The sequence below is a fragment of the Pseudophryne corroboree genome, chromosome 9 (assembly GCF_028390025.1).
Source record: "Pseudophryne corroboree isolate aPseCor3 chromosome 9, aPseCor3.hap2, whole genome shotgun sequence".
NCBI lineage: Eukaryota > Metazoa > Chordata > Amphibia > Anura > Myobatrachidae > Pseudophryne > Pseudophryne corroboree.
This window is the reverse complement of record NC_086452.1, coordinates 48,220,787-48,246,417: the sequence shown is the minus strand read 5'-3', so window position 1 is coordinate 48,246,417 and position 25,631 is coordinate 48,220,787. Positions and strand designations below refer to the sequence as shown.

At 52.2% G+C, this 25,631-nt stretch overlaps 1 long non-coding RNA gene across 3 annotated transcripts in view; it reads left to right on the top strand.

The window, feature by feature from the left end:
* The window catches only part of LOC134956659 (uncharacterized), a 141,559-nt gene that overhangs the window by 104,928 nt on the left and 11,000 nt on the right, over positions 1–25,631 (top strand). Inside the window, exon 1 of one of the 3 annotated variants that reach the window (XR_010186066.1) lies at positions 23,712–23,935. The exons of 1 other annotated variant lie outside the window; for it this stretch is intronic. This is a non-coding gene — a long non-coding RNA (uncharacterized LOC134956659). Of the gene's footprint in view, positions 1–23,711; positions 23,950–25,631 lie in introns of those variants that run through there. One more of the 3 variants, XR_010186064.1, reaches the window with a different exon arrangement.

Below are 25,631 nucleotides of genomic sequence, written 5' to 3'. Positions count from 1 at the left end.
CACACTGCCCGATCCGTCGGGGACTGACGTCATGAACTGGGCGGGCGTGTACACACTCCCGCCCAGTTCAGCTGTCAATCACCGCCGGCCGCCGCAGCATGTGTACGGGCAGTCGGCCGACCGCCCCGTACACACACAGCGACGCGCCAATATATCAATAGATATATTGGCCGTCGGCTGTGCTGCGCGGCTGACGCGATACGTCTGTGAACGACGGAGTTCACAGACGTATCGGCCGTACACTCTGGCCGACGGTCCCGCGATATATCGGCCGTTCAAGAGAACGGCCAATATATCGACCAGTGTGTACGGGCCTTTAGGCATTTGTCCAACCTCTTGTGAAACATCTTGAAGAAAATGTGTCTCCAAATTGGGTGGCTTGCTGCTACTAAATATAGTCTTCCGACCCCATTATCTTATGTTTCTGTACAAAACAGCAGAATCCTTACAATGACAAACACTTCAGCTACTTAACCAGTGCTGTGGTTTCATTGAAGATAATGTAGGTACTCACTGTTAAACACACTAGTAAATGGAGTGGAGCAGGGTGTCATACAGCTCACTAGGTGAGTGTATACAGGTACCGGGTAGTGGTGCAGGATGCTGGAACAGCCGTTGAAACAGCTGCTAATCGCAAATCTCCCTGGAGCTAAGTGGAACTGTGGCACTCTAACATATAATCACAATGGCTCTTAACAAACTTAATAGTAGCCTTGGTGGCCATCTTGGTACAGGGAATGAAGCCCTTTTAAAGGAGCAGCAACAAGGAGTCGGCGCAGTAGAGCGCTTTACTTTCAACAGAGCTCGCAGGAGCTGAGCAGCTTTCCCACAAGTTTTCATTTCTGGCAACCAGGCCCAGCACTAGCCGCTCAGCAAAGGGATGCAGTGCAGCGTCACTGGTACAGGGGGGCGTTACGTGTGCAAGGGTTACTGGTACAGGGGGCGTTACGTGTGCAAGTGTCCCTGGTACAGGGGGCGTTACGTGTGTGTCACTGGTACAGGGGGCGTTACGTGTGTGTCACTGGTACAGGGGGCGTTACGTGTGCAAGTGTCACTGGTACAGGGGGCGTTACGTGTGCAAGGGTCACTGGTACAGGGGGCGTTACGTGTGCAAGGGTCACTGGTACAGGGGGCGTTACGTGTGCAAGGGTCACTGGTACAGGGGGCGTTACGTGTGCAAGTGTCACTGGTACAGGGGGCGTTACGTGTGCAAGGGTCACTGGTACAGGGGGCGTTACGTGTGCAAGGGTCACTGGTACAGGGGGCGTTACGTGTGCAAGTGTCCCCGGTACAGGGGGCGTTACGTGTGCAAGTGTCCCCGGTACAGGGGGCGTTACGTGTGCAAGGGTCACTGGTACAGGGGGCGTTACGTGTGCAAGTGTCCCCGGTACAGGGGGCATTACGTGTGCAAGGGTCACTGGTACAGGGGGCGTTACGTGTGCAAGGGTCACTGGTACAGGGGGCGTTACGTGTGCAAGGGTCACTGGTACAGGGGGCGTTACGTGTGCAAGTGTCCCCGGTACAGGGGGCGTTACGTGTGCAAGTGTCCCTGGTACAGGGGGTGTTACGTGTGCAAGGGTCACTGGTACAGGGGGCGTTACGTGTGCAAGTGTCCCCGGTACAGGGGGCGTTACGTGTGTAAGTGTCACTGGTACAGGGGGTGTTACGTGTGCAAGCGTCACTGGTACAGGGGGTGTTACGTGTGCAAGCGTCACTGGTACAGGGAGCGTTGCATGTGCAAGCGTCACTGGTACAGGGGGCGTTACGTGTGTAAGCGACACTGGTACAGGGGGGCGTTACGTGTGTAAGCGTCACTACTACAGGGGGCGTTACGTGTGCAAGCGTCACTGGTACTACGTGTGTAAGCGTCTCTGGTACAGGGATTGTTACGTGTGTAAGCGTCACTGGTACAGGGGGCGTTGCGTGTGCAAGCGTCACTGGTACAGGGGATGTTACATGTGTAAGCGTCACTACTACAGGGGGCGTTACGTGTGCAAGCGTCACTGGTACTACGTGTGTAAGCGTCACTGGTACAGGGGGCGTTACGTGTCTAAGCATCACTACTACAGGGGGCGTTATGTACACTGTCCCTTTGTAAAGTATGGGAGGGCGCAAATTTATAGTTTGCAGGAGGGCACCGAACACCCTAGCACCGGCCCTGCTGGCAACCTTATAGGCATTTAGGGACAGACAAGATTTATTTTGGACATATACAGTTATCCCAAGCTTTCTCTCAGAGCAGTGCAGTCAGCTACAAGTGAGAGAGGAGCAGGGAAGACGAGAAAAGGTGTTTTCTGCTGCGGGGTACACTGTGCTCCACAAGGAATGACATTGGGGTGTAGAGTAGGATCTTGATCCGAGGCACCAACAGGTTTAAAAGCTTTGACTGTTCCCAGAATGCATAGCGCCGCCTCCTCTATAACCCCGCCTCCCTGCACAGGAGCTCAGTTTTGTAGTTGGTGTCGCAGATAGCAGGCACATAACAGAGGGGCTGCTCTGGGCAGCCCTAATAAGAGCTTTTTTGAGAAGAAAAGTGAAGACTTCAAGGGTAGCAGCAGTGTGTACATGTCTAGTGACATTCACTGCTGCAGCTCCATCTCTCCCCAGCAGTGCTGTACACTCCCAAGCCCTGGTTGCCGGGTAACTACAGCAGGAGGCTCCGGTTTTCTTCTGGTCAGGCACACACGACGGGGGCTCTCCGGGATCGCGTGGCCGTGCTTCGGGAGGTGGTGAGTGGGTCCCACTCGCGGGACCCATGCTTTATCGCGATCCGGCGCGGTCGGTGGGAGGCGGGCCGCGCGCGCTGGCTGTGTACACTGTGGCAGTACAGGCCATCCCACTAGATCACCAGGGCATGGGTGCAGGTCAGGTTTTCCCTTAAAACCTTTTTTATGTGTAGCCCACAGTACCCGGTGGTTTTGCCAGCAGAGAGGATAAGGCTTAGACCTGGAGCCCCTCCCCAAGCCCTAGGACGCCATTTCCAGCAAACGTTCCCGCCCTGGAGCTGCATATCTGTCTCTCCCTCACTCCCTGTCAGTGTCTGGGCGCCATTTCTCTCAGCTACACTGTTCCTGGGACTGCTTGGGTAAATCCTCCTGTGTAAAGCCACCTGGTTGTCAGCGCTGTGACTTTACATGACACTTAAGTATTCTACATGTCAATTAGACAGTGATACTGTAGTTAAGAAAGAGTGCATTTAGTCAGGGTTCTCTGGTACAAGTACCCTGTGATATACATCCAGTTCTTACTGTGCAGTGTTATATCTATTGACTACATAGCTATATATAAGCTGGTCCAGTGCAGTATTATTGTTAGTAATAACCTCTGCATTGTTTAACTGTGACTATCTGTGTGTGCATTAGCTTGCTGAGTGGTGTCCATTTCGTGTCTCTCACTCAACTTGCTATCCCTATATTCTATAACCTGAGGGGGCTTGGTGCGTCAGGTTTTATAATTATATAGGATTTTCACAAGATATACTTTAATACGTATTTTTCTCTGTGATTTTAGTCACTATTTCTCTCCTGTATCTCTGCTTTTGCTGACCACACTGCGCAGGGGTTTGGGCAAGAGGTATTGTGCTGCTGCCAATTGTACTGTGTTACCTGATACTGCAAGTTATATCATGTCTGCGTCTGAGGGTAACGGTTCTGGGGCTGAACACACTGCCGGTGTTGCTGAAGCCACAGATCCCTTTGAGGAGACTACAGCAGCTGTGGGCTCTGGTTCTGGGGGCTACTTTCTCCACGCTTCTACATACGCTAGTTACTAAACTAACACCCCCTATGGGACCTCCTATGCCGGTCCAACCGTATGTGGTCCCCACAGCTAACCCGCTGTGGGCGGATAATTTGTCTGCTCAATTAAAGAAGTTGAACCAGTCCTTGACTATTAAAAAGTCTGACCATCGCTCGCCTAAGACCAAGGGGTCCTCTAAGCGAGCTCTTATCTCCTCACAATCCACTGCTGTCACTGACACCTCGTCTAATGAAGATGGCGCTTACACTGACCCCACAGATTCTGACACAGATACTGCTTATGGGGAGGGTAGTTCACATGTGGATGTTCCTGATATTTTGGAGGCTATTAAGTTAATTTTACAGATTACGGATGATCCCGAGCCATCCGCCCCTCCTAAGAAACCAGATAGGTTCAAGCGTCAGAAGGTGGTTAAACAAGTTTTACCTCACTCTGACCACCTAGTGCATATACGTCAGGAACCCTGGGGAAACCCGGGTAAGAAGTTTGTGCCTCAAAAGAAGATGCTGGCTCGCTATCCCCTCACGCCAGAGGTGTCTAAGAATTGGGAAACGCCTCCTCCAGTAGACTCACATGTGGCTAGGATGGTGGTTTCCTCAGCTCTACCTGTCACTACCGTCACGTCTCTAAAAGAGCCTACGGATAAACGTGTGGAGGGTTGTCTGAAAGCGATTTACACCATCACGGGTGCTGCAAAAAGGCCCACTATTGCAGCAACATGGGCTGCAGAGGCTATTGAAGCGTGGGCCTTGGAGTTAGAAGCTGAAATCTCTTCTGACCATGCTAGACAATGCTTGTCATCTATTGTCACAGCTTCTCGATATATTAAAGAGGCGGCTTCTGATGCCGGTATCCTAGCAGCCAAGGCCTCTACTACATCAGTCCTGGCTCGCCGGATATTGTGGCTGAGATCCTGATCTGTGGATCTGGACTCTAGAAAAACCCTGGAGGTACTCCCTTTCAAGGGAGATATTCTGTTTGGGGAGGACTTAAATAAGATAGTGGCTGACTTGGCTACTGCCAAAACTGCCTGTCTGCCAAGTACCGCTCCTTCTGTGTCGAAGGCTAAAGGTACTTCCTTTCGCCCCTTTCATCCTTCAGGTAAAGCAAAAGGTCAGGCGCATGACGGGGCGGGCCTCGCCCTGGGGGATCCCATGGTGGGGGGCCGGCTTCTAGGGTATACCCAGGAATGGTTGAAGACCACTTCAGATGCCTGGGTACGGGAAGTCGTCACTCGAGGTTACGCCATAGCCTTCAAAAACCAACCCCCTCATCAATTTTGCCGGACAGACGTCCCGTTGGACCAGACAAAGGCAAACACTCTACATTCGGTGGTACAGACCCTCCTGGATACAGGAGTCGTAGTACAGGTGCCTCTTGCTCAGAGGGGCCGGGGGGTACTATTATCCGCTGTTTCTGGTCCCGAAACCGAATGGGTCCTCCCGGCCCATTCTCAACCTCAAGGCATTGAACAGGTTTGTGAAAGTTTCCAAGTTCCGTATGGAAACCCTTCACTCTATAGTTCTGGCCTTGGAATCTGGGGACTACATGGTCTCCCTGGACATACAGGATGCTTACCTGCATATTCCTATAGCAGTGTCACATCAGCAATACCTGAGGTTTGCGATTGGCAACCTCCATTACCAGTTTCGGGCGTTACCTTTTGGTTTAACTACGGCTCCGCGAGTCTTCACCAAAGTTATGGCGGTGATGACGGTGGTACTCCGCCGTCAAGGGGTCAGGATACTGCCGTATCTGGACGACTTGTTAATCCTGGCAAATTCCCCAGAACTTCTCCTATGTCATCTGGATATGACTGTCCAGTTTCTACAAGCCCACGGGTGGCTCATCAACTGGAAGAAATCCTCCCTGGTCCCTGCTCAGAGCATGGTGCACCTGGGAGCGCTATTGGACACTCACAACCAGCGGTTGTTCTTGTCTCAGGAGAAAGTCCTGAAGCTTCAGGATAGGATTCATTGCTTCCTTTCTCGTCCGCAAGTGTCGATACATTCGGCGATGCAGGTGCTGGGCCTCATGGTATCAGCATTCGACATGGTGGAGTATGCTCAATTCCATTCTCGCCCCCTCCAGAGGCTGATTCTAGCCAAGTGGGACGGCCTGCCTCACCGGATCAGGTCTCACATGATCTCATTGACTCCGGAGGTCCGTCTGTCGCTGCACTGGTGGCTCCAGGACCAACGATTGTGCAAGGGCCGTCCCTTCTGGATATCCGACTGGGTCCTGTTGACGACAGATGCCAGTCTAAGAGGTTGGGGAGCGGTGCTGGAGCAACACTTCCTTCAGGGTCGGTGGACCAAGGAGGAATCTCTCCTCTCGATCAACATTCTAGAATTGCGGGCGGTCTTCAATGCGTTGAACCTGGCCCAGCATTTAATTCAGAACCGTCCTGTTCAAGTACAGTCGGACAACGCCACCACAGTGGCTTACATAAATCATCAAGGCGGCACTCGAAGCCGCTTGGCAATGAAGGAAGTCTCACGGATTCTGCATTGGGTGGAACGCCATCTACCGGCCATATCGGCAATTTTCATTCCTGGAGACCTGAATTGGGAAGCGGACTTTCTCAGTCATCAGGACGTACATGCCAGAGAGTGGGGCCTCCATCCAGAAGTGTTTCAATTCCTAGTGGAAAAGTGGGGCCTTTCAGACGTAGATCTGATGGCGTCTCGACACAATCACAAGGTTCCGGTCTTCGGAGCAAGGACGAGGGATCCTCAAGCAGCATTCGTGGATGCGCTGGCGGTGCCGTGGAGGTTTCAACTGCCGTACGTATTCCCTCCGGTGTCACTCCTGCCCAGGGTAATTCGGAAGTTCAAGCAAGAAAGAGGAATTCTGCTCCTCATAGCTCCAGCGTGGCCCAGAAGGCACTGGTTCTCAGACCTGCAGGGCCTATCGTCAGAGCGTCCGATTCTACTTCCACAACGCCCAGACCTCCTCGTTAAGGGCCCCTGTGTCTACCAGGACCTGGCCCGGCTGTCTTTGACGGCGTGGCTCTTGAAGCTTCCGTCTTGAGGGCTAAAGGGTTTTCTGAGGCGGTCATTCAAACTATGTTGCGGGCCCGGAAACCGGCTTCTGCTCGGTTTTACCATAGGGTCTGGCATTCTTACTTTGTTTGGATGCGCATCTAACAATTATGACGCTTCCAAGTTTAGTACAGCCAAGTTGTTGGCCTTTCTTCAGCAGGGCCTAGACTTAGGCCTGCGCCTGGCCTCCCTCAAGGTTCAAATATCTGCCTTATCGGTGTGGTTTCAGAGAAAGATTGCGACCTTTCCTGATGTGCATACCTTCACTCAGGGTGTGTTGCGTATCCAACCTCCCTATGTCCCGCCTGTGGCTCCTTGGGACATGTCGGTGGTTTTGGAGGCGTTACAAGAGTCTCCGTTTGAACCTCTTGGTTCAGCTGATCTTAAGTGGCTTTCACTTAAGGTGGTGTTTCTGCTGGCTATTGCTTCAGCTAGAAGAGTGTCGGATTTGGGTGCCTTGTCTTGTAGTTCCCCATATCTGATATTTCACCGTGACCGGGTGGTTCTTAGGACTCGTCCCGGATATTTACCTAAGGTGGTTTCTTCGTTCCACCTTAACCAGGAGATTGTGGTTCCGGCACTTGTTTCTCCTGATCTGTCTCCCAAAGAGCGGTCTTTGGATGTGGTACGGGCTCTCCATATCTATGTGAAGAGAATTGCTTCTATTAGGAAATCTGATTCTCTCTTTGTGCTGTTTGGATTTCACAAACGCGGCTGGCCTGCTCACAAGCAAACTTTGGCCAGATGGATTAGAATGGTGATTGCACATGCTTATGTGAAGGCTGGTCTATCAGCTCCTGCTCACATTACGGCCAATTCTACTCGGTCTGTTGGACCTTCTTGGGTGTCCTGCCGTGGTGCGACCCTTGAACAATTGTGCAAGGCGGCTACGTGGTCTTCAGTGAACACGTTCATAAGGTTCTATGCCTTCGATACTGCCGCTTCCCAGGATGCTTCCTTTGGACGCGTCCCCTCCCATAAGGAACTGCTTTAGGACATTCCCTATGTCTTTCCTTGTGGAGCCCAGTGTACCCCGCAGCAGAAAACTAGTTTTATGGTAAGAACTTACCTTTGTTAAAACTCTTTCTGCGAGGTACACTGGGCTCCACAAGGCGCCCACCCTGACGCACTTAGCTTCTTTGGGTTGGTATGGCATTAGCCACTGACACTTCTGTCGTGAGAGTGTGGTGTATGTGGCTACTAACCGTTGTTGTCTCTTTTCCTGCTACTGCATAGGGCTGGTTAACTAAAAACTGAGCTCCTGTGCAGGGAGACGGGGTTATAGAGGAGGCGGCGCTATGCATTCTGGGAACAGTCAAAGCTTTTGAGCCTGTTGGTGCCTCGGATCAAGATCCTACTCTACACCCCTATGTCTTTCCTTGTGGAGCCCAGTATACCTTGCAGAAAGAGTTTTAACAAAGGTAAGTTCTTACCATAAAATTTGTTTTTTCTTTCACAATCATTGTGCTACTTTTCACAATCATTGTGCTGCTTAATTTACTATACTGTACTTTAGTTGTGTAGGAAAGATGTCAGATATCTACTGAGCTTTATTTAAATTTTTTGTAAGTAAATTTACTGACAGTTGTCCACATTTTAGATGAAAGCCAGGGCCAGGAGGTAACCCATTTTCAACTTTAAATTATATGTTATCACATAATTAGGAGGATTTAAGGTTTAACTTTTCCAAATGTCGGCTTTGATCTAAGTTTGGGAATTCCATACCTCAGTCAGAATCCACATTCTGTATCACCTTTCCCTGCCTTTGCCAAGCCATGTGACACCAGAATTAGGGAAATGGTCGGCAATATCAGTTGGGAGCAAATTCAAAAAGATAGAGGGGAAGATGTACTAAGCCTTGGAGTGATTTGGGGGATATGTACTAAGAAGTGATAAAAGTAGAGAAGTGAGCCAGTGGAGATCAGCTGCTGTCATTGGTGTTTCTATAATGGGTGCAATGTGTGCAGTGCACACGGGCCCCTGGGTCCCTTGGGGGGGCCACACACTGCACCCATTTTAATACTTACCTTTCCGGAGTCCAGCATCAGGCTGGCAGTATTACTTACCTTTGATTCTTGAGACAGTGGAGTCTTCATGCTTCATTCAAAAGTGAAGACATGAAGCAGATGCTGGCACTTCAATGTAACAGGACTTAACAATGGCTTTGGCCCTCACTCTAATAAATACATTTCAGTCTTTACAATGTTGATGTCTGTATCCAAGCAAGGATGATTACTAAAGTATACACTATGGGGGAGAGGAAAGGCGGGAGTCTTTGCCCTGGGGGACAGAAAGCCTAGCTTCACTCCTCTTCTATACTTAACCTACTTCCCAGAAACATCCCAAAATTTCAGGGAGTTGGAAACCCAACTCCAACCCCCCCACCCCCCCCCAGGCCCCTGGAAGAGTAGGTGGCGCTCCCACTTTTTGGTGAATGATGCAATTATCTCTATTAGAAAGGCTGAATTTAAACTATTTAATTTACAGCAGTTGGTGGTTTATATGGGAAGATAGATGTAAATGTGCTGCACACTTATAAGTTAAATCAGGCATAAATTCCGCGTTAGTATCGGGATCCCAGTGGGTGGATGGCGGATGTCAAAATCATGATAGCGGCATCCCGATGATGAAAATACAGACACCGGCTAATTAAGTGAGCTAACCTTGATCTCTTAACCCCTTAACCCACATTTACTGCAGCCTAAACCTAACCCCCCCTCCCCCCGCAGCCTAACCCTAACCTTTCCCGGGGGGTGCATTACCTGAACCCTCCCTCTCCACAGACCAATCCTACCCCTTCCCCTGCAGCCTAAACCTCCCACACAGCCTAATCCTAGCCCTCCCCGGGGGGTGCCGAAACCCAACTTTCCCTACCTGCAGCCTAACCCTACCTTTTGCCCCGCAGCCTTAACCTAACCCCCATGGTCTACCTATCCGGTGGCCTGTGAAAGCATCATTTGGGATCCTGGAGGTTGGGATTCCGACGCCAGGATAGTAATGAGTGATGTGATTCTGGTGTCTGTATTTCTACTGTCAGGATCCCGGCCGCTGTGACCCTAACCGGATCCTGAAATTCCAGCTTTTATAAATACTATTTTCCTTAGAAATAGAATCTACTGTTATATTGCAATACTAATATCTCTCCAGTAGCAAAAACACTATGACAAATGTCATGGCAATAAGGAATCCCGTTTTGGCATAATTTAGCAAGAGCCTCTTGCCAGAACAGTCCCCTAATAAGAGCCCAATCCAGTGAAGAGGAAGTTTAGGATGCTTATAGGCTACAATGACTAACACCTTTTTAAAGCTACCAGGGGTCAAGTGCTAAAGAATTTGCTTTTCAGAGTTTGAGAGATTGGAGAACACTGGAGGCAGGTATAACATTTGCAGAGAGAGTTAGATTTGGGTGGGTTATTTTGTTTCTGTGCAGGGTAAATACTGGCTGCTTTATTTTGACACTGCAATTTAGATTGCAGATTGAACTCACCACACCCAAATCTATCTCTCTCTGCACATGTTATATCCCCCCCCCCACCCCCCTGCAGTGCACATGGTTTTGCCCTACTGCTAACAAAATTCCTGCTGCAATCAACTTGGAATTACCCCCACTGTACAGTAGTTTCCATTTTTTTGTTAAATGAGAACTGCGTAAACCTATGTTACTTAACTGAATGCAAGCATATCTCTGATATCTGCATTCAGCTATTGTTAAATACTGGTGATACTAATGTTATGCTGCCTCTGTGAGATTTTGGAGGGATGGAGATGGTTGATGCTCAATACTAGATAAGCCACTATTAGCAGTAAGAGAACAGGGAGACAGGTAAAATGAAAAACAATGTTTAACCACATACATACAACATGCCCTCCAAATGGTCCTTTTTGGCAGGTACAGTACCTTTTTTTATGGTCTGTACCGATTTTTGACTCTCCAAATTTCCATTGAAAGTATAGGAAAGGGGGCGTGGCCACTCCACATTTCCTAATTTTTATGTGTAATATGTTGTAGGGTATAATACAGTCAATTATTTGTTTAGTACTTGCAAACTTGGTATATGCAGTAACGGTGGCGTGAAATGTCATTTCCTTTTTTTAAATCTAATTTTTAATATATAAAACAATATTTTTTATAGGGAGAGATGGAGTGAGAGGGGTACACATAAAACAATGGTGATAGAAACACATAAGGGGGAGTTAACAGCGATAGACAAACATAAAACAGAAATCTTGGGGACCAGTACACTGATGTAGCCTCACTGGTCAGTATTAGTAGACAGGTACACGCTGAGAAGACACGCTGCGCTCGCTGCTGGGATCCCAGTGTCGGTCTCCTGACCGAACGGGATCTCATACTGATCCCGTTACATTACTTAATTCCGTGGAGTGCAGCTACTTTGCTCTGGTGCCCTCCAGGGAAATTGTGTTCCAATATATCAGACCAGATGGCGGCAGTGTCAGACTGAGGCATGAAGGGCCCACCGGGGGAATGCAGTTATAGGGGCCGATGCTTAGGGGTGTGGCCAGCCTACAAAGGGGGTGTGACCAGCCTCCACAGAGGCTTGACATACACAATAGTTTAATGCAGTGTAATGCAACATATCTACCATGTATAATTAGAGATGAGCGGGTTCGGTTCCTCGGAATCCGAACCCGCCCGAACTTCAGGTTTTTTTACACGGGGCCGAGCGACTCGGATCTTCCCGCCTTGCTCGGTTAACCCGAGCGCGCCCGAACGTCATCATCCCGCTGTCGGATTCTCGCGAGGCTCGTATTCTATCGCGAGACTCGGATTCTATATAAGGAGCCGCGCGTCGCCGCCATTTTCACACGTGCATTGAGATTGATAGGGAGAGGACGTGGCTGGCGTCCTCTCCGTTTAGACTAGAGTACTAGAGAGAGACACAAATTTTGGGGAGCATATTATTAGGAGGAGTACTACTTGCTGCTGATAGTGTGACCAGTGACCAGTGACCACCACCAGTTTAATTAATCCGTTCTCTGCCTGAAAAAAAACGATACACAGTGTGACACAGTCACATACCATATCTGTGCTCAGCCCAGTGTGCTGCATAATATGTAATACTGTATATCATTATCTGACTGTGCTGAGTGCTCACTGCTCACACAGCTTAATTGTGGGGGAGACTGGGGAGCAGTTATAGCAGGAGTACATATTTTAAGTACAGTGCACACTTTTGCTGCCAGAGTGCCACTGCCAGTGTGACTGACCAGTGATCACTGACCACCAGTATTGTGATTGTCTGCTGACCACCAGTATATTGTGATTGTCTGCCTGAAAAAGTTAAACACTCGTCGTGTGGTGTTTTTATAAACGCATTCTGCAGACAGTGTCCAGCAGGTCCGTCATTACATAATATATACCTGTCCGGCTGCAGTACTAGTGTGATATATATATATTTTAATTTTATCTCATTATCATCCAGTCTATATTAGCAGCAGACACAGTACGGTAGTCCACGGCTGTAGCTACCTCTGTGTCGGCAGTCGCTCGTCCATCCATAATTGTATACCACCTACCCGTGGTTTTTTTTTTTCTATCTTCTTGATACTAGTAGCTTACTTTAGGAGTCTGCAGTGCTGAGTCTGACAGACAGTGTCCAGCAGGTCCGTCATTACATAATATATACCTGTCTGGCTGCAGTACTAGTGTGATATATATATATATATTTTAATTTTATCTCATTATCATCCAGTCTATATTAGCAGCAGACACAGTACGGTAGTCCACGGCTGAAGCTACCTCTGTGTCGGCAGTCGCTCGTCCATCCATAATTGTATACCACCTACCCGTGGTTTTTTTTTTTTTCTATCTTCTTGATACTAGTAGCTTACTTTAGGAGTCTGCAGTGCTGACAGACAGTGTCCAGCAGGTCCGTCATTACATAATATATACCTGTCCGGCTGCAGTACTAGTGTGATATATATATATATTTTAATTTTATCTCATTATCATCCAGTCTATATTAGCAGCAGACACAGTATGGTAGTCCACGGCTGTAGCTACCTCTGTGTCGGCAGTCGCTCGTCCATCCATAATTGTATACCACCTACCCGTGGTTTTTTTTTCTATCTTCTTGATACTAGTAGCTTACTTTAGGAGTCTGCAGTGCTGAGTCTGACAGACAGTGTCCAGCAGGTCCGTCATTACATAATATATACCTGTCCGGCTGCAGTACTAGTGTGATATATATATATATTTTAATTTTATCTCATTATCATCCAGTCTATATTAGCAGCAGACACAGTACGGTAGTCCACTGCTGTAGCTACCTCTGTGTCGGCAGTCGCTCGTCCATCCAAAATTGTATACCACCTACCCGTGTTTTTTTTTTTTTTCTATCTTCTTGATACTAGTAGCTTACTTTAGGAGTCTGCAGTGCTGAGTCTGACAGACAGTGTCCAGCAGGTCCATCATTACATAATATATACCTGTCCGGCTGCAGTACTAGTGTGATATATATATATTTTAATTTTATCTCATTATCATCCAGTCTATATTAGCAGCAGACACAGTACGGTAGTCCACGGCTGTAGCTACCTCTGTGTCGGCAGTCGCTCGTCCATCCATAATTGTATACCACCTACCCGTGGTTTTTTTTTTTCTATCTTCTTGATACTAGTAGCTTACTTTAGGAGTCTGCAGTGCTGAGTCTGACAGACAGTGTCCAGCAGGTCCGTCATTACATAATATATACCTGTCCGGCTGCAGTACTAGTGTGATATATATATATATTTTAATTTTATCTCATTATCATCCAGTCAATATTAGCAGCAGACACAGTACGGTAGTCCACGGCTGTAGCTACCTCTGTGTCGGCAGTCGCTCGTCATCCATAAGTATACTAGTATCCATCCATCTCCATTGTTTACCTGAGGTGCCTTTTAGTTGTGCCTATTAAAAAATGGAGAACAAAAATGTTGAGGTTCCAAAAATAGGGAAAGATCAAGATCGACTTCCACCTCGTGCTGAAGCTGCTGCCACTAGTCATGGCCGAGACGATGAAATGCCAGCAACGTCGTCTGCCAAGGCCGATGCCCAATGTCATAGTACAGAGCATGTAAAATCCAAAACACCAAATATCAGTAAAAAAAAGGACTAAAAAATCTAAAATAAAATTGTCGGAGGAGAAGCGTAAACTTGCCAATATGCCATTTACCACACGGAGTGGCAAGGAACGGCTGAGGCCCTGGCCTATGTTCATGGCTAGTGGTTCAGCTTCACATGAGGATGGAAGCACTCAGCCTCTCGCTAGAAAAATGAAAAGACTCAAGCTGGCAAAAGCACAGCAAAGAACTGTGCGTTCTTCGAAATCCCAAATCCACAAGGAGAGTCCAATTGTGTCGGTTGCGATGCCTGACCTTCCCAACACTGGACGTGAAGAGCATGCGCCTTCCACCATTTGCACGCCCCCTGCAAGTGCTGGAAGGAGCACCCGCAGTCCAGTTCCTGATAGTCAGATTGAAGATGTCAGTGTTGAAGTACACCAGGATGAGGAGGATATGGGTGTTGCTGGCGCTGGGGAGGAAATTGACCAGGAGGATTCTGATGGTGAGGTGGTTTGTTTAAGTCAGGCACCCGGGGAGACACCTGTTGTCCGTGGGAGGAATATGGCCATTGACATGCCTGGTGAAAATACCAAAAAAATCAGCTCTTCGGTGTGGAAGTATTTCAACAGAAATGCGGACAACATTTGTCAAGCCGTGTGTTGCCTTTGTCAAGCTGTAATAAGTAGGGGTAAGGACGTTAACCACCTCGGAACATCCTCCCTTATACGTCACCTGCAGCGCATTCATAATAAGTCAGTGACAAGTTCAAAAACTTTGGGCGACAGCGGAAGCAGTCCACTGACCAGTAAATCCCTTCCTCTTGTAACCAAGCTCACGCAAACCACCCCACCAACTCCCTCAGTGTCAATTTCCTCCTTCCCCAGGAATGCCAATAGTCCTGCAGGCCATGTCACTGGCAATTCTGACGAGTCCTCTCCTGCCTGGGATTCCTCCGATGCATCCTTGCGTGTAACGCCTACTGCTGCTGGCGCTGCTGTTGTTGCTGCTGGGAGTCGATGGTCATCCCAGAGGGGAAGTCGTAAGCCCACTTTTACTACTTCCACCAAGCAATTGACTGTCCAACAGTCCTTTGCGAGGAAGATGAAATATCACAGCAGTCATCCTGCTGCAAAGCGGATAACTGAGGCCTTGGCATCCTGGGTGGTGAGAAACGTGGTTCCGGTATCCATCATTACTGCAGAGGCAACTAGAGACTTGTTGGAGGTACTGTGTCCCCGGTACCAAATACCATCTAGGTTCCATTTCTCTAGGCAGGCGATACCGAAAATGTACACAGACCTCAGAAAAAGAGTCACCAGTGTCCTAAAAAATGCAGCTGTACCCAATGTACACTTAACCACGGACATGTGGACAAGTGGAGCAGGGCAGGGTCAGGACTATATGACTGTGACAGCCCACTGGGTAGATGTATGGACTCCCGCCGCAAGAACAGCAGCGGCGGCACCAGTAGCAGCATCTCGCAAACGCCAACTCTTTCCTAGGCAGGCTACGCTTTGTATCACCGTTTTCCAGAATACGCACACAGCTGAAAACCTCTTACGGCAACTGAGGAAGATCATCGCGGAATGGCTTACCCCAATTGGACTCTCCTGTGGATTTGTGGCATCGGACAACGCCAGCAATATTGTGTGTGCATTAAATATGGGCAAATTCCAGCACGTCCCATGTTTTGCACATACCTTGAATTTGGTGGTGCAGAATTATTTAAAAAACGAGAGGGGCGTGCAAGAGATGCTGTCGGTGGCCAGAAGAATTGCGGGACACATTCGGCGTACAGGCACCACGTACAGAAGACTGGAGCACCACCAAAAACGCCTGAACCTGCCCTGCCATCATCTGAAGCAAGAAGTGGTAACGAGGTGGAATTCAACCCTCTATATGCTTCAGAGGTTGGAGGAGCAGCAAAAGGCCATTCAAGCCTATACAACTGAGCACGATATAGGAGGTGGAATGCACCTGTCTCAAGCGCAGTGGAGAATGATTTCAACGTTGTGCAAGGTTCTGCTGCCCTTTGAACTTGCCACACGTGAAGTCAGTTCAGACACTGCCAGCCTGAGTCAGGTCATTCCCCTCATCAGGCTTTTGCAGAAGAAGCTGGAGACATTGAAGGAGGAACTAACACAGAGCGATTCCGCTAGGCATGTGGGACTTGTGGATGGAGCCCTTAATTCGCTTAACAAGGATTCACGGGTGGTCAATCTGTTGAAATCAGAGCACTACATTTTGGCCACCGTGCTCGATCCTAGATTTAAAACCTACCTTGGATCTCTCTTTCCGGCAGACACAAGTCTGCTGGGGTTCAAAGACCTGCTGGTGAGAAAATTGTCAAGTCAAGCGGAACGCGACCTGTCAGCATCTCCTCCTTCACATTCTCCCGCAACTGGGGGTGCGAGGAAATGGCTCAGAATTCCGAGCCCACCCGCTGGCGGTGATGCAGGGCAGTCTGGAGCGACTGCTGATGCTGACATCTGGTCCGGACTGAAGGACCTGCCAACGATTACGGACATGTCGTCTACTGGCACTGCATATGATTCTCTCCCCATTGAAAGAATGGTGGAGGATTATATGAGTGACCGCATCCAAGTAGGCACGTCAGACAGTCCGTACTTATACTGGCAGGAAAAAGAGGCAATTTGGAGGCCCTTGCACAAACTGGCTTTATTCTACCTAAGTTGCCCTCCCACAAGTGTGTACTCCGAAAGAGTGTTTAGTGCCGCCGCTCACCTTGTCAGCAATCGGCGTACGAGGTTACTTCCAGAAAATGTGGAGAAGATGATGTTCATTAAAATGAATTATAATCAATTCCTCCGTGGAGACATTGACCAGCAGCAATTGCCTCCACAAAGTACACAGGGAGCTGAGATGATGGATTCCAGTGGGGACCAATTGATAATCTGTGAGGAGGGGGATGTACACGGTGATATATCGGAGGATGATGATGAGGTGGACATCTTGCCTCTGTAGAGCCAGTTTGTGCAAGGAGAGATTAATTGCTTCTTTTTTGGTGGGGGTCCAAACCAACCCGTCATTTCAGTCACAGTCGTGTGGCAGACCCTGTCACTGAAATGATGGGTTGGTTAAAGTGTGCATGTCCTGTTTATACAACATAAGGGTGGGTGGGAGGACAATTCCATCTTGCACCTCTTTTTTCTTTAATTTTTCTTTGCGTCATGTGCTGTTTGGGGAGTATTTTTTTGAAGGGCCATCCTGCGTGACACTGCAGTGCCACTCCTAGATGGGCCAGGTGTTTGTGTCGGCCACTAGGGTCGCTTATCTTACTCACACAGCTACCTCATTGCGCCTCTTTTTTTCTTTGCGTCATGTGCTGTTTGGGGAGTGTTTTTTGGAAGGGCCATCCTGCGTGACACTGCAGTGCCACTCCTAGATGGGCCAGGTGTTTGTGTCGGCCACTAGGGTCGCTTAGCTTACTCACACAGCTACCTCATTGCGCCTCTTTTTTTCTTTGCGTCATGTGCTGTTTGGGGAGGGTTTTTTGGAAGGGCCATCCTGCGTGACACTGCAGTGCCACTCCTAGATGGGCCAGGTGTTTGTGTCGGCCACTAGGGTCGCTTAGCTTACTCACACAGCTACCTCATTGCGCCTCTTTTTTTCTTTGCGTCATGTGCTGTTTGGGGAGTGTTTTTTAAAAGGGCCATCCTGCGTGACACTGCAGTGACACTCCTAGATGGGCCAGGTGTTTGTGTCGGCCACTAGGGTCGCTTAGCTTACTCACACAGCTACCTCATTGCGCCTCTTTTTTTCTTTGCGTCATGTGCTGTTTGGGGAGTGTTTTTTGGAAGGGCCATCCTGCGTGACACTGCAGTGCCACTCCTAGATGGGCCAGGTGTTTGTGTCGGCCACTAGGGTCGCTTAGCTTAGTCATCCAGCGACCTCGGTGCAAATTTTAGGACTACAAATAATATTGTGAGGTGTGAGGTGTTCAGAATAGACTGAAAATGAGTGGAAATTATGGTTTTTGAGGTTAATAATACTTTGGGATCAAAATGACCCCCAAATTCTATGATTTAAGCTGTTTTTTAGGGTTTTTTGAAAAAAACACCCAAATCCAAAACACACCCGAATCCGACAAAAAAAATTCGGTGAGGTTTTGCCAAAACGCGGTCGAACCCAAAACACGGCCGCGGAACCGAACCCAAAACCAAAACCCGAAAAATTTCAAGTGCACATCTCTATGTATAATACAAGTGCACAGTCTGGAACCTGATCCCTAGAGGAAGGAGTGGGCCCTCAGGCAGTGGGGCCTACCGGTGGTTTCCCTAGTACCCCTGTGGGCCAGTCCGACCCTGGATGGTGGTGCTCAGAGGCTTGTAGAATAATGCAAAAATGTGCTTTTTATTTCAATGTGTTGGGCCCATGCCCGTCATCAGGAAGACATAATCACATGTGCAAACAGTGCTGTTTTTATACATACATAGCAATGCACTTCTAACCGAAAGTAAATATACATATACTAGGTGATTCATCGCGCCCTACGTGCGCTCTTCACACCGTCGTTAGGGGCTACGCCCCGTTAACCTCTGCACGCCTTTGAACATACGCAGGGCGGTAGATAACAGAATCAGAAACGCAGGGCAGTATAGAGGGCATATAGAAATGGGTTCCGGTTGAGATAAGATAGAGAGGCGTAGGGGGAGAGAAAGGGAATGTACAGAAACGCTGTGCGATCGGTAAAGGATAGGGAGAGGCAGGGTGGTAGGGAGAGGATAAAGAGAGGGAAGGTGTTAGACAGAAAATACCGTTGCAAGGGGCTACGATCCATTATCCCCTGCACGGGCTTCAGCTGTGCTATAATTGTTATTATATGGAGTATTACCTGTTTTTTTTTTTATGGCAGTGGGTAAATATTGTAAGGGGGGAGGGCGTGCGATTGTCAAGGGGGCGTAGGCCTTTGTGAGGGCGTGCAGAGTGGCCGCAGGGCACAATGAATAACATAGTGTAGAGTGTAGTATATATTGCTAGTGTCTGCATTCTGAAGTACCAGATGAGTAACAGCAATGCACTGTAGATAAGATACGAAGGTGCTGTGGCCACAGGTAGCAGAGCCGCTTATACACACAATGGCCACAGGTAGCAGAGCCGCTTATACACTCAATACCCACAGGTAGCAGAACCGCTTATACACACAATGGCCACAGGTAGCAGAGCCGCTTATACACACAGTGGCCACAGGTAGCAGAGCCGCTTATACACTCAATACCCACAGGTAGCAGAACCGCTTATACACACAATGGCCACAGGTAGCAGAGCCGCTTATAATATACACACAGTGGCCACAGGTAGCAGAGCCGCTTATACACACAATACCCACAGGGGGCAGAGGTGCTTATACACACAGTGCCCACAGATAGCAGAGGGGCTTATACACACAATGGGCACAGGTAGCAGAGCCACATGTACACACATTACCCACAGGTAGCAGAACCGCTTATACACACAATACCCACAGGGGGCAGAGACGCTTATACACACAGTGCCCACAGCTAGCTGAGCCGCTTATACACACAATACCCCCAGGTAGCAGAGGCGCTTATACACAGTGCCCACAGGTAGCAGAGGTGCTTATACACACAATGGGCACAGGTAGCAGAGCCACGTGTACACACAATACCCACAGGTAGCAGAGCGGCGTATACACACAATACCCACAGGTAGCAAAGCCGCTTATACACACAGTGACCACAGGTAGCAGAGCCGCTTATACACACAGTGTGCACAGGTAGCAGCGCCACTTATACACAATGGGCACAGGTAGCAGTGTTGCTTATACACATAATGGCCACAGTATTAGTGTTGCTAATTAATCCAATGTCCATTGGTAGCAACTATACTCACAAAAGTTTGGGGGGTTTGGAAAGGGGGTGGGTTCAGTGAGGTTCCTATCCATGGGAATCACTTGTAGCGGCTGTGGATGGTGATTCGAGGTGCTACGTGTGGTGGAGGGTTGGGTGTGGGAGGGGGTCCAGAGGTGTTGTGGGTGGCGGAGGAGTGGGTGCAGGGGCATGGATGGCGTAAAGGTTGCAGAGGTCCTGTGGGTGGGGGAGGGGGAGGTGTAGAGGGGGCGCGGATGGGGAGTGTAGTTGCTGTTGGTGGGGGAGGGGTGGGTGCGGGGGACTGTGGATGAAGGAGGGGGTATGGAGGTGATGTGTGTGTGGGAGGGGCGATGTAGGGGTGTGCGTTTGGAGGTGCAGGGGGGGTGAGCTTAGGTGATGGGTTTCAGAAGTGCTGTGGGTGGGGAAGGTGTGGGATGGCACGGATGGGGGATGTAGATGTTGTGGATGGGGGAGGGGTAGATGCGGGGGAGCTGTGGATGGGGGAGGGAGTCCGGAGGTGGTTCGGGTGGTGGTCCAGAGGTGTTGCGGGTGGGGGAGGGGCAGGTGTGGGAGGTCCGCAGATGTGGAGGGTGCCTGTAGATAATGCGGGCGGGTAGGTGCTGTGGTTGTGGGAGTGGCGGGGGTGTTGCGGGTGGGGTACGTGATCTGGATGGGGTAGGTGATGTGGATGTGCGGTAGCTAGGGGAGGGGCGGGTGCGGGGATGGCACGGATGGGGGAGGGGGTCCGTGGGCGCTGTGGATGAGTGAGTGGTGGGTGTGGGGTTACGGCGGTTGTGGTGGGCCAGGTGTGCTGCTGCAGTGGGTGGGGGAGGGTGCCGGTGCAGGGATACCGCAGTTGGGGTAGGGCGGTTGGTACAGCTGCGGCGGGTAGGGGAGGGGCAGGGGAGGGGGTGCGGTGGTGGGGAAGGGGCGGGTGTGAGGATGCTGCGGGTGGGGGGGGGGGGCGGGAGGGGGTGTGGATGGGGTCTGTAGATGCTGGTGGTGGAGGGGCAGGTGCAGGAGGCTGTGGATGAAGGAGGGGGTCTGGAGGTGCTGTGTGTGGGGGAGGGGCGATGTAGGGGGAGGTGGGGTTGCAGAGGGGGAGGTTGGGTGATGGTTTGTAGAAGTGCTGGGGGTGGGGGAGGTGTCTGTAGATGATGGGGGAGGTGCTGTGGGTGGGGGAGTGGTGGCTGTGGGGGTGTGGTGGTGGTCCGGATGTGCCACGGGCAGGGGAGAGGCGGGTGAGGGGATGGGGGAGGGGATCAGAGGGCGCTGTGGGTGGGTGAGGGGCTGGTGCGGGGTTAACGCAGTTGGGGAGGGCCGGCTGTGGTGGTGTTGCGGGTGGTGGAGGGGCAGGTGCGTGGGTGTTGGGGAGGGGCGGGTGCAGGGGTGCTGTGGGTGGGGGCCATTTGGCGGGGTGGGAGGTGGGTGTGAGGGTGCCACGGTTGCGGGGGCGGGTGGTGCTGCAGGAAGGGGAGGGGTGTGGGGTGCGGGAGCAGGGGTCCTGTGCGTAGGGGAGGGGCAGGGTGACATGGGTGGAGGGTTGGGAGCAGGGGTGATATGGGTGTGGGAGGGGTTGTGGGAGAAGCTGGTGTGGGAGTGCCGTGGGTGGGGGAGGGGGGGCTGCGGGTGGGAGTGTGGTGCCATGGGTGTGGGGACAGGTGCGGGGGGCAGGGACGGGTGCAGTAGTGCTGCGTTTGGGGTGTGGGAAGCGGCTGCGGGGGTTTCCAAGGGTTGGCGCGGGTGGGGGAGGGGGTGCGGGAGCAGGGGTGTTGCGGATGGGGGAGCGGCGGGTGCAGGAGGGGCAGATGCGGTGGTGGTGCGGGTGGGGTGGAGGGGTGTAGCGGGGGAGAGGTGGGTATAGGGGTAGAGTGGTGGAGGGGCGGGGGTGCCGCGGGTGGGGGAGGGGGCAGTTTGCCGGGGTGGTGCGGTTGGGGGTGGGTGGGTGTGAGGGTGCTATGGTTGCAGGGGCGGGTGGGGGGGTGCTGCAGGTAGGGGAGGGGTGGGGGCGCAGGAGCAGGGGTGCTGTGCGTAGTGAAGGGTCGGGGTGCCATGGGTGGGGAGTTGGGAGCAGGGGTGATGTGGGTTTGGGAGGGTTGGGGGGGCTGTGGGAGAAGCTGGTGTGGGAGTGCCGTGGGTAGGGGAGGGGGGGGGGGTTCTGGGCGTGGGGGCGTTGTGCCATGGGTGGTGGACAGGTGTGGGGGGGCAGTGGCGGGTGCAGTGGTGGTGCGGATGGGGGGTGGAAGGCGGCTGCGGGGGTTCCGAGGGTTGGGGGTGTGGCGTGGGTGGGGGAGGGGGTGCTGGATCAGGGGTGTTGCGTATGGGGGAGGGGTGGGTGCAGGAGGGGCAGATGCGGTGGTGGTGCGGGTGGAGTGGAGGCTGCAGGGGTGTAGCGGGGGGAGAGGTGGGTATGGGGGTGGAGTGGGGGGGTGTCACGGGTGGGGGAGGGGGCGGTTTGCCGGTGTGGTGCATTTGGGAGGGTGGTGGGTTTGAGGGTGCCACGGTTGCAGGGGCAGGTGCTACAGGTAGGGGAGGGGTGGGGGTGCGGGAGCAGGGGTGCTGTGCGTAGGAGAGGGGCGGGGGTGCCATGGGTGGGGGGTTGGGAGCAGGGGTGATGTGGGTGTGGGAGGTCTGTGGGAGAAGCTGGTGTGGGAGTGCCGTGGATGGGGGAGGGGGGGTGCTTGGGGTGGAGGTACAGGTGCGGAGGGGGGGCAGGGGCTGGAGCAGTGGTGGTGCAGTTGGGTGGTGGGAGGCAGCTGCTGGGGTTCTGAGGGTTGGGGCGGTGGTGCGGGTGGGGGAGGGGTGGGTGCAGGAGGGGTGGGTGCAGGATGGGGCAGTTGCGGTGGTGGTGCGGGTTGGGTGAAGGGTGCAGCAGGGGGGAGAGGTGGGTATGGGGGAGGGGCAGGGTTGCAGCGGGTGGGGGAGGGGCGGGGGGTGCTGCAGGTGTTGGAGTTACAGGTGGGGGCGTGAGTGCCGCGGGTGGGAGCGGATGTGGGGGATGCCTTGGGATTCCCGCAGGGGGGGCCAGCGGGTGTTGGTGCTGTGGGTGGGGGCAGAGTGCCACGGGTGTTGGTGCTGCGGGTTGGGGAGGGGGTGGAGTGCCACGGGTGGTGGGTGGATGCGGTGGGTGTCGCGGGTAGGTGGCGCGGGTGTTGGTGCTACGGGTGGGAGTGCCGCGGGTGGGGGGCGAATGCGGTTGGTTGCCTCGGGTGTTGGTGCTACGGGTGGGGGAGGGAGTTCCGCGGGTGGGTGGCGCGGGTGTTTGTGCTCTGGGTGGGGGAGGGGACGGGAGTGCCGCGGGTGGTGGGTGGATGCGGAGGGTGTTTGTGCTACGGGTGGGGGCGGGAGCAGTGGCGCCACAACGTGGGTGCGGGGGGTGCGGGCCGCACCCGGGTGTTACCCTCAGAGAGGTGACACCAAAGTGCCGGCTCCTGTCACAGTCCAGAAGCCAGCACTGCAGATTCAGCAGTGTCCGGGTGAAGGCCGTATGCCCCGACCCACAATGTGCCGAAAACGGGGGTCGGGACGCAAAGCCACGCCCCCTTCCGCGAATCCACGCCCCTTCCGCGAAGCCACGCCCCTTTTCACACGCGACAGCGGGTAAGTGACGGGTGGATGCCGCGGGTGGGGGGCAGATGCGGGTGGTTGCCGCGGGTGGGAGGGGGGCGAGTTGTGCCGAAAACGGGGGTCGGGACGTGAAGCCACGCCCCCTTTCGTGAAGCCACGCCCCCTTTTCACCCGCGACCGCGGGTAAGTGACGGGTGGTTGCCGCGGGTGGGAGAGGGAGCGAGAGCAGCTGCCAGTGCTCAGCATGTCCCCCTGAACTCTGCAGCAGCCGCTAGTCTGTGAGGCGGGTAGTGTGAGTTCCGCTCACAGTCAGCGGCTGCGGTGTCACCAGAGAGAGTGTACGGGGAGAAGGGAGACAGGGGACTGGGCGGAGATGGGGAGGGGACTGGGCGGAGAGAGGGAGGGGACTGTTCCTGGCCAGATCTGTGCCTGTGACTCCGCCCAGCGTTACGGGCACAGAGTCACAGACTTGAGCAAATATATAGGAGATTTACTTTAGGTTATAAATGCGTTACTATGGTGATGGTACACATGGCGCCTGATTGGCCCAGCGGATAAGTGTATCCTGATGACATCACCAGCGGCATGGAGTTGCATTCCTGCAGCACGGCAGACCAGAGACGCTCGAATGGAGGGAGAGTCCAGGTGTGACTAATAGGGTAATTATGTGGATGTATGTCTGTACTATATGTATAACAGCACTGCACTTGTGATCATGTCTTCCTGATGACGGGTATAGGCCTGAAACACTGAAATAAAAAGCACATTTTTGCATTATTCTACAAGCATCTGTGTGCCGCCATATGATCTGATATATATACACATACACACGTACACTGTGCATAAACACAAATATACATGTGCACTGCTAATTGCACACCTCCCCCCTACACTCCTCCACTCTACTACACTCCTAAAACATACTTTACATGACTGCTGAAATGGCTCGTTGAAGCTGCTGCTCCAGCCTCCAGTGCGTACGAATTCCACACCAACTCAGCGGCAGCCCAGCCCCAGACCACAGCTCCCGTTGCTACTCCCTCCACTCAGCATTCAGCAGCCAGCGCAACAGATGGATACAGCCGTACGGAGAGGGGAGAGCGCCACCTCCTCCCACTCCGGCCAGGAATTGAACACCAGCCGGCCATGGTCCGACACATGCACACACTCTGCGGCGGGCGGCGCAGCGCTGACCGCGGCATACAATGAGTCACACTGACTCATTGTAATGCCGGCGGCTGGGGGCCCCTTCACAGCGCCGGGCCTCGGTGCAATGCACCGCTTGCACTGGCGCAAGTTCCGCCACTGGCTGTGGCTGCCTCAGGGATGGGGAGGTGGGGAGGGTGAAGGCAGTGCTGCTGTGCAGTAGACGGTGTTGCTTGCTGCTGCTGAATTGGCTGCAGGCCAGCTGGCCAGGCCACACTGTGGACTAGCTCCCACCCAGCCTTCTTCCTCCTGCTCCTCCTAGGCAGGGCCAGATTAACAATGGGGCGGATGGAGCTACAGCTCCAGGCCCCAGATAAAAATAGGCCCATCAACATGACAGCCTGATGATGATAAACTGCCCAGTTGGTCACATGGTTTCCATAAATGATAAGAATTTAAATTATAATTCAAATTTCTTCACAAAGTGATGTTGTTTTTCTACTTTTACTTATTTTGGGAGACATTGGGGATTATAGTGTAAGGAGTGTACATGCCCATATGTCACTGGCCACACCCACACAACATTAGCCACACCTCCTCAACTTCTCACAATAGGCCCTTGATCATTTTCAGCACCAGGCCCATGTGGATCTTAATCCGGCCCTGCTCCTAGGTGGCGGTGGCGGCAGGGACTGGGGCATGGACAGAGAAGGCCTGGTGCAGTGCAGGGTCACAGCTGTGTCATTACTATGAGGCGTGCACAGCTTAAGGGATATGATAGTGCCAGAAAACACAAGGAGGGTCTGAGTGGCACACATTGCCACGAATCATAGAGATGAGAAATTGTTCTATACTGCGCATCCACACAAATGCTCACACACGCATACAGCGCTTGTTACGTATTGTGTATGCACTTTGGGTGGTGAACCGATGGTGGCATCTAAAGACACACCGGCCTGATTCTGAGCCGCTCACAGGGAATTCTTCAGACCTGGACGCATCGGCCACATCCAGTTGCACCGGCCGTTAAGCACGTGCGCGACCTTCACACATTGCGGCCGCATCCAGGAAGGATGCGGCTGCAGTTTGATTGATAGCGGCAGCCATCAGGGGGGCGTCATCGCTGCATTGGAAGGGCGGGGACACTCTGTGCGGGGGCAGGCAGCCGCTCCCCCCAAAAAAATGGTGGCAGACC